Below are 9,032 nucleotides of genomic sequence, written 5' to 3'. Positions count from 1 at the left end.
TTGGCTTTTCATGTTGTATGAACCCACAACTAGGGTTTATAAATCTTGGTCAATATCTAAATATGTTGCATTGTCTTGATTCAATAAACTATCTTAACATGACATGTGAACCAGATCTAAGTATCAAGGAGTACTCAACTAGTTGTTGCATGTTCCTCATTTCTCAAAAGAACTGCCACTAATACAAGAAGAGGCCTCAATGCAACAAATTAAGACAGCATTTCTATCTGATTTTAGTCATAAGCATGCAACTGACAATGATAGCTAAAAGAATAATTCTTAAGACAAATCCCCCACAAGTCCTGCTGCCTTATTGAGGGAGGGAGGCTTTCCTGGGATGGATGAGTGAAAAATTCTGGGAGTCTGTGCTAAGAGTATAAACTCTCCGAAAGATCACTTAAGATGTGAATGTCATCCCAGCTCCCCAGCTATGTAGGCAGGGACCTAGTGTACAGGTGAAACTCGAAAAATTAGAATATCGTGCAAATGTTCATTTATGTCAGTATGGCAACTCAAAAAGTGAAACCAATATATGAGATAGACACATTACATGCAAAGCGAGATATGTCAAGCCTTACTTTGGTATAATTGTGATGATTATGGCGTGCAGCTTATGAAAACCCCAAATTCACAATCTCAGAAAATTAGAATATTACATGACATCAATAACCCAAGGATTGGAAATAGAACAATATCGGACCTCTGCAAAGTATAAGCATGCATGTGTACTCAGTACTTGGTTTGGGCCCCTGTTGCAGCAATGACTGCCGCAATGCGGCATGGCATGGATGCTATCAGCCTGTGGCACTGCTGAGGTGTTATGGAAGACCAGGATGCTTCAATAGCGGCCTTCAGCTCCGCTGCATTGTTCGGTCTCATGTCCCTCATCTTTCTCTTGGCAATGCCCCATAGATTCTCTATGGGGATCAGGTCAGGCGAGTTTGCTGGCCAATCAAGCACAGTAATTCCATGGTCATTGAACCAGGTTTTGGTACTTTTGGCAGTGTGGGCAGGTGCCAAGTCCTGCTGGAAAATGAAGTCAGCATCCCCATAAAGCTCGTCTGCGGAAGGAAGCATGAAGTGCTCCAAAATCTCCTGGTAGACGGCTGCATTGACCCTGGACTTAATGAAGCACAGTGGGCCAACACCAGCAGATGACATGGCTCCCCAAATCAACACAGACTGTGGAAACTTCACACTGGACTTCAAGCATCATGCATTGTGTGCCTCTCCATTCTTCCTCCAGACTCTGGTTCCTTGGTTCCCAAATGAGATGCAAAAGTTGCTCTCATCAGAAAAGAGAACTTTGGACCACTGGGCAACAGACCAGTTCTTTTTTTCTGTAGTCCAGGTAAGACGCTTCTGACGTTGTTTGTTGTTCAGGAGCGGCTTGACAAGAGGAATACGACATTTGAAGCCCATGTCCAGGATCCGTCTGTGTGTGGTGTCTCTTGATGCACTAACTCCAGCCTCAGTCCACTCCTTGTGAAAGTCCCCAACACCTTTGAATGGCCTTTTCCTGACAATCCTCTCCAGGCTGCTGCTTGTGCACCTTTTTCTACCACACTTTTCCCTTCCACATAACCTTCTATTGATGTGCTTTGAGACAGCACTTTGGAAACATCCAACTTCTTTTGCAATTACCTTTTGGGGCTTTTCCTCCTTATGGAGGGTGCCAATGATGGTTTTCTGCACAACTGTCAGGTCAGCAGTCTTTCCCATGCTTGTGATTCCTACTGAACCAGCCTGAGAGACCATTTAAAGGCTCAGGAACCCTTTGCAGATGTTATGGATTCATTAGCTGATCAGAGTAGGACACTTTGAGCCTAGAATATTGAACCTTTTCACACTATTCTAATTTTCTGAGATTGTGAATTTGGGGTTTTCATAAGCTGTACGCAATAATTATCACAATTATACCAAAGTAAGGCTTGACATATCTTGCTTTGCATGTAATGTGTCTACCTCATATATTGGTTTCACCTTTTGAGTTGCCATACTGACATAAATGAACATTTGCACGATATTCTAATTTTTTGAGTTTCACCTGTATATCAATCAGCAGCAATATAGGAAGATGCTGAAGGTGGAAGATGATCACTTTAATGACAATCACAAATGCATCATTTCATATTGTGTGGGAGAAGGCAATGGTAAACCAAACCTGTATTTTATCAAGAAAACCACATGCATACATAATATAAAATGTTTGATGATATAGTGGAGTCCCTGGGGTTCTCTGAGCTTGGTTGTTTTCTTGCAGATATTTCATTACCCGTCCTAGGAACTACCAAGGAAAAAACAACTCCCCCACCAACACTGACCGAACAAGTTACTGTATATAAACAGAGAGCAAACCCCACTCCCTTCTAGCACTGAAGATGTTACCTAGATGGGCAACAAAATGTCTACAAGAAAACAACCAAGCTCAGAGAATCCCTAGGACTCCACAGTTCAACCCTGAGCTACATATATTCTCTTCTGTTGATGATATAGTGCTGGATGATGGGCCCTTCAAAATGGGTATATTAAACCTTGCAGAGTCGTGTAACCATTTTATACTAGAAATGCCTTTGGAGTTCAGTGATTGTGAGCTTCAAGCTATAAGTATTTGTACACCCCTGCACTAAGCCATAATTGGGTAGGCTTGTTTGTAGCTTAGTGTAATGTCAGATCTTAATAATTGTAAACTGTAAAACTGTATTTAATGGCTTGGTATGATGTGTGAACCTAGCCATTAAAAAGACCACAATTCTGACAGTCAAGTATGTTATACAGACCCATATAGGGAAGCAGAGAAACGTTTGTTTTATGATAGTGAGTAGAGAAAACAACAAAAATATAAATGTGCTAGGTATGCTGAATTTGGAGACATCATAAAACAGTTTTGCCTTATTTTAGATGAACTAAACATTATTGTGAGGCCATGATGAGCATCTGGTCGCACCATTGTTCTTAATAGCCTGCCAGCATTTAAAAAATTGCTTTTTGGAGTGTTCATAATTTACTTGTTTTAGAGTATTTAATGATACCTCTTGGCACACAGAATCACACTTCAAGTGGTGATTTTATTCAGAATTTACTCTCAAGCTACTTAGCAAGTTTGAATTAATTGGACATTGAGAGAAAAGTGCAAATATGCTGACCTGAATGGGGTTTTGTTTTTGTTTTGTTTCAGTTATTTGACATATTTCAGAACTAAAACACTAGATAAGTTCATTCTGGAATCTGGAATGCATTTAGCTGGAAGAGTATTTCTAAACTTCTGCAGACAATAGCTAATTGCTTTGAGTTGCACAGCATCAAGGAAGAAACAAGATACAGTGCTTCTTTGAAACTTTGGGCACAGAAGAAACACAATTTAGATGTGACAAGAGATAGGGCTAAGGCATTTAGCCACATGTATTCCACACATGCCAAGTCATGCTGAGACCAACACGAACATACCAGCAACACGTATGCTGGTGCAGTGCTATGCTGAACAGCACAAGTATGTTTTTTACATAATGGAAGCTGAGATGAATGTTTCTTTACATAAATGCTTCCCATGTTTTGTTTAGCTTATAAATTGGTCTTAAGCATTCAAAGAATTAACTTTTATGAAGTTTAACAATGACAAGGACTGCAGTACTTTTATGACACCTGTAGTCATTACAATCACTTTTTACGCCTACAGCCTAAACAAACACTCTTATACAATTCATGAAAAAAAAGAATTAAAAATGAACATGGGTAAACTGACAGAAGCAACAGCCAGAATGTATCCATGCAGTTCATCTGCGTGATCACATTTTTTATACATTATCATCAAGTTCACACAATATGCCAAACCATGTAGTTCATCTGATTTTCGCTTAGCTGAATAGGAATAATTATTCTAAGTCTGCCTTCAACTCATCTTTATATAGATGAAGCCAGTTTAAAATGCAAAGGAGGTATATAAAATTTAATATTCATAGAATGAGATTTGTTTAGAAAACCCTGATTGATTTTACAACCACAGCATTTGGCTACTATATAGTGAGATCAGGTGCTTGTCACTAAAAGGAGACGATCATAACATGCTTCTGAGCATCCAGGAAGATGTAGTAGGGGAAGCGAAATAAGCTATTTAGAAAGAACCCTATAAAGAAAGAAATACATGGTTTCAACTGCTGCTGATCCATGGGGCAAGCATGGTTGTTATATGATATATTATGCAATTTGCATAGCTGAGCAGGTGGAAGAACATCAGTGTCAACCTAAAAGCGGGGGGGCAAAGAGGCTTCGGGTTGCCTACTCCTGGTTTATGGCTTAGTGTTATGTATGAACTAGCACACTGTGGTTTATTCAACAAAACACAGCTAAGCCATGGTATTGCAATATGTGAACCCAGACTTTGTTGATATCAGTATCCCCAAAATGGAACAAACATGTTCTTTTGTTCAATGCACTCCATACTTCGGTGCTTTCTCATTAAAATAAAATAGATTTCATTTCATTTGGTGTTTTTAGCCCAGATGGTCTTAATATGATTAGTAGCTCAAATCTAAAAACAGGATTAATTAGATTTCCCTTTGCCAACTCTACCCATTATGGCAGTTGCTTTTATAAGTGCCCCAAAGTGAGAAGCGCGCTTGTCAGGGACACCAGCAGAGCAAAGTATCAAAAGCAAATCAGGTGCTGGGGAACACAGCTGATATACAGACAGAGGAAACATAAGTATTGTCTCTTTGAAAGTAGAATAGGCATTTTACAATTTGCTTCTGATGCACAGGACATTTACATTCACATCATTTTCCTACATACATATTATCTTTCTGAATGGAAATTTTAGACACTGAAACATTAAACTATCACAGAGAGAACTTAGAGGAAGAGCAGAGAAAAGAACACCCTTCCATTTAATTGCATTCAAGGGACTTGAAACTGCTGTACTTCTGAATCAGTGCTCATCCAGGTAACTTAAAATGGCATTCTCATTCTGTGATTAGGATTCAGTTTGATTTTTAATAATTTCATTGTGGAGAGCTATATGTTGGCCAGTTCAGAGCCTTAGTTCAGAACTTAGTCCCAGTTCTGAAACCCGTTCATCTGTGAGGTAAAGCAGCAGGTTAATTTATCAGCTCTTATGATACCTTTCTGCCTCTATGTTCTTTCTTAGCATGATTTCGTAATATTCAGTTTAATGTGCTTTAAATCAGTCAAGCATCCTGAATTTCCTTTTTATTCCCCAGGATCAGAATGCTGAATTCTTTTTCCCCCCTCTTTCTCTTTCTGAGGTCCAGCCTCAGAGCAGTGTCTTGCTTCACCCAAAACATTAAGCTATAATGGAGGTTGGATCTGAATTAGTATATTGTCTGAAACACTCAGCTGAGCAATTGAGCTTTGAAAACCACAGTTTACAGCTTAGCACACTGTATCTTTTATTGAATAAACCAGCCAATTGAGGTTTATTGAATCTGTCTACTTTTCCTTCAGAAGCCTGTAACTGTCAGGTAGGAGAATTATGCAGCTAGCCTGACAAATTTCTCTCAGAGAGTACAGTATAGTCTGATGGAGAAGACTCTGCTCTGCAAAGGAGTAGGCGATAATAAACTTGTTACCCTTTAAGACTCATTTATTTTCTGCAGAAATCCAATATGCTATCCTTATGGTTATGGTCCAGCCATGAAATACAATGTGGAGGATAGGGGAAGCCACATTGGAAATGCTTCTATGTGCCACAAGATTCAAGGCTGTGTTGTTTTCCCAGCATTAATCCAGTTCCTCTTCGTGAATGTCACACAGTAATGAGGCCACATTTCTAGCAATTCGCTTAATGCACTAATTATATTTAGCACATTTATCCTGTAATGTAGCTTTGCTACCAAGATTTAGTCCACAGTGCTATGCATTAAGAGTATGATGAACTTCCAAGAAATACTTAGCTCCAGTGAAGCTTCAAGCAAAACGTCACTTCAAAGCATAACAATGAAGTCCAGGTTTCTTTTCTCTGCCATCTGTCTTCCTTTTGTTTTGTTTTGTATCCTGGTTCTTTAAATGCTTTTAGCAATTTGTAAACCATTCAGTTATTGGGAATCAGGCAGCATATGAATTTAATAAATTATTGTTATATAGACAACAATGTGGAATCACAGCTGCCAGTTCTTTAGCTGATATTAGCCTTCATTCGCATCAAATTCTTCTCAAGAACCTAGGATGTTGTAATGCATCAGTATAGTATATGTGTGGATCCAAGCAGTGTGGCCTTTTGTAATTGACATATGGAAATTTTGTCAATGTACAGATTTTCTAAGTGCTGTCCAAGGTTTTTTTGGTATGGCATCCGGTGTGCCGATAACCACTGGGACCACCACTGTCAGTTTATGCCATAATCTTTCAACTTTGATTTTCAGATCTTGATACTTTGTGATTTTCTCCAATTCTTTGTCTTCTGTTCTACTATCCCCAGGTATTGCCACATCAATTATCCACACTTTCTACTCTTTCTATTTTCCAACCAGAGTTAAATCTGGTGTGTTATGCGCCAAGACTTTATCAGTTTGTATTCGCAAATCTGACAATATTTTAACCTGCTCATTTTCAACTACTTTTTCAACTATATGTTCCCACCAATTTTTCATTACTGGCACATGATAATTTTTACAGATGTTCCAGTAAATCATTTTGGCAACTATGTTATGACGTTGTTTAAAGTCAGTTTGTGTGATCTTCTTGCATGAGCTGAGTGATCTACTGTTTCTTCTACTACTTTACACAATCTGCACTTTGAATCATTTGATGATTTTTCAGTTCTGGCCTTGACTGCATTAGTTCAAATAACTTGCTCTTGAGCAGCCAAAATCAAGTCTTCAGTTTCGTTTTTTAATGTTCCAGTTGTAAGCCATTGCCAGATTTTATCTTTATCCACTTTCCCCTCGATCTTTTGTAGAAATTGACCATGTAATGCTTTTCATTGCCAGCATTCCGTTCATGTTTTTATTACATTATTTTGATATTCACATTTTGTTTCCTGTACATTCAGTAAGTTCTAATTTTAAACTTGCATCAGCACTTGTTCTTGGCTGATTTTTACATAATCAGCCAATGCATGCTTTCTTCTTTGACAATTTGTTTGACTTGAAGTAAACCTCTGCCTCCATTTCTGCAGGGCAGGTATAATCTATCAATATCACTACAGGGATTTAATGTATAGTGAATAGTCATGAGTTTTCTTGTTTTTCAGTCCAAATTGTCCAGTTCAGCTTGTGTCCAGTTAATAACTCCAGCAGTGTATCGTATAACATGTATGGTCCAGGTATCGATGGCTTTGATGGTATTTCCACTGTTCAGTTTTGTCTTTAGCAATTTTCTCACTCTTTGGATGTATTCTTTACTAATCACATTTTTAACTTGTCCATGCTTGATGTTATCCAACTATAAAATGCCCAGATGTTTGTAGGCTTCATCTTAATGGTTCCTGATGGTCTGGCCATTCAGCATTTCAATTCCATTATTGTTCATGATTTTACCCCAATCTATTGCTACTGCAGCACATTTCTCTAGGCCAAATTCCATTCCTATATCTGTGCTAAAAATTCTTGCAGTATTAGTCAATGACTGGATTTCGATTTCTGATTTTTCCATAAAGCTTCAGATCATCCATATAAAGCAAATGTGAGATTTTATTAGCATTTTTTGCTGTTTGACAGCCAAGATTTGTTTTCTTCAAAATCACTGGAAGTGGGATCATAGCAATGACGAATAATAAGGGTGATAATGAGTCTCCCTGGAAGATGCCTCTCCTAATGTTGACGAGCCTGTATTTTTCATTTCCAACCACCAATTCTGTCTTCCATTGCTTCATTATTTTTTCTCTAAACATTCTAATGTTTTTACTGACACCAGTTGTTTCTGAACATTTGATAAACCAACTATGTGGTAATGAATCAAATGCCTTTTTATAATCAATCCAGACCATATGTAAATTGGGTTTTCAGCTTTTATAATTCTCCAAAACCATTTTATCAATCAGAAGTTGATCTTTTGTACCTCTGCTCTTCCTTTTATTTCCTTTCTGTTCCACTGGAAGGATGTTATTTTCTTCCAAATAATTTTGGATGCTGTCTACTATTATGCCTATGAGTAATTTAAACATTGTAGGCAAGCATGTTATTGGCCTATAGTTTCCTGGTGCTGTCCCTTTTGCTCGGTCTTTTTGAATCAGATAAGTTTTGCCAGTTATTAACTAGTCACTGATGTCACCTTTATGCAATACTTCATTAAGCTGTTTAGCTATACTTGGATGTAAGCTAGTCAGATATCTGAGCCAAAAGCTACGCAATCGATCATTTCCAGGAGATATCCAGTTTTAATCCATTTCACTCAATTTTTAATTATTTCTGTTGTTGTTATTAGTTCTTCCATTTGATTTTTACTAAATCCATCTTCAAATTCTTTTATCCATCCAGCATTTTTATTATAGTCTTTTTTGAGTTTCCCATTCTTTCCAAAACTGGATTGTTTCCTTTTTGTTTGGTTTTCCATTTTCAGAATTTCTATTGCTATTTATACTTCAGTAGAATCGTTTCTGGTCAGATTGAAATAGTTGATTTTGCTTAAATTAGATGATTTGTGCCTCATAGCATTCAATTTTCCCAGCTATTGCTGTTATGTGTTGCTTTATTTCCAAAGCTTCTTCAATTTTTCTGGTGCTAAGCCAATACTTTTTTTATTAGGCTTGTCTTGATCCTTACATTCTTCAATTTTTGCTCTTTCATGTTCTGTAAATTACTTGCATCTGATCCTAATTTTTTTATCCTGGCCTCCAGTCTGATCTTCCACTTTGGGATTGAATATGATTTTGGTTTTCTAATTTCGATACCCAGTTCTTCTATAACCACCACTGCCATACTGTAGGCAAGCTGACTGGTCTGTTCAATAGATGTTATTTTAATCCTTGCAAGCACCTTATTCACATCCTTCATTTTATGTGCCAGGTCTTTTTTGGGCACAACTTTCAGTGCTGACAGTCTTTGTCTTTCTACTGGTAATTCTGCATATGCCATAAT

At 37.8% G+C, this 9,032-nt stretch overlaps 1 pseudogene; it reads right to left on the bottom strand.

Moving 5' to 3' along the window:
• Nucleotides 1–6,193: 6,193 nt before the first annotated feature.
• Nucleotides 6,194–8,119, bottom strand: LOC148215920 (uncharacterized; annotated as a pseudogene).
• Between the last annotated feature and the right edge of the window lie 913 nt (nucleotides 8,120–9,032).

This window comes from Python bivittatus, unplaced genomic scaffold (genome assembly GCF_059951505.1).
Source record: "Python bivittatus isolate LINGU-HERP-01145 unplaced genomic scaffold, Pbiv_v1 ctg000330_np1212, whole genome shotgun sequence".
In the NCBI taxonomy this organism is placed as follows: domain Eukaryota; kingdom Metazoa; phylum Chordata; class Lepidosauria; order Squamata; family Pythonidae; genus Python; species Python bivittatus.
The sequence above is the reverse complement of the archived record's forward strand: the minus strand, read 5'-3'. Positions and strand labels throughout refer to the sequence as shown.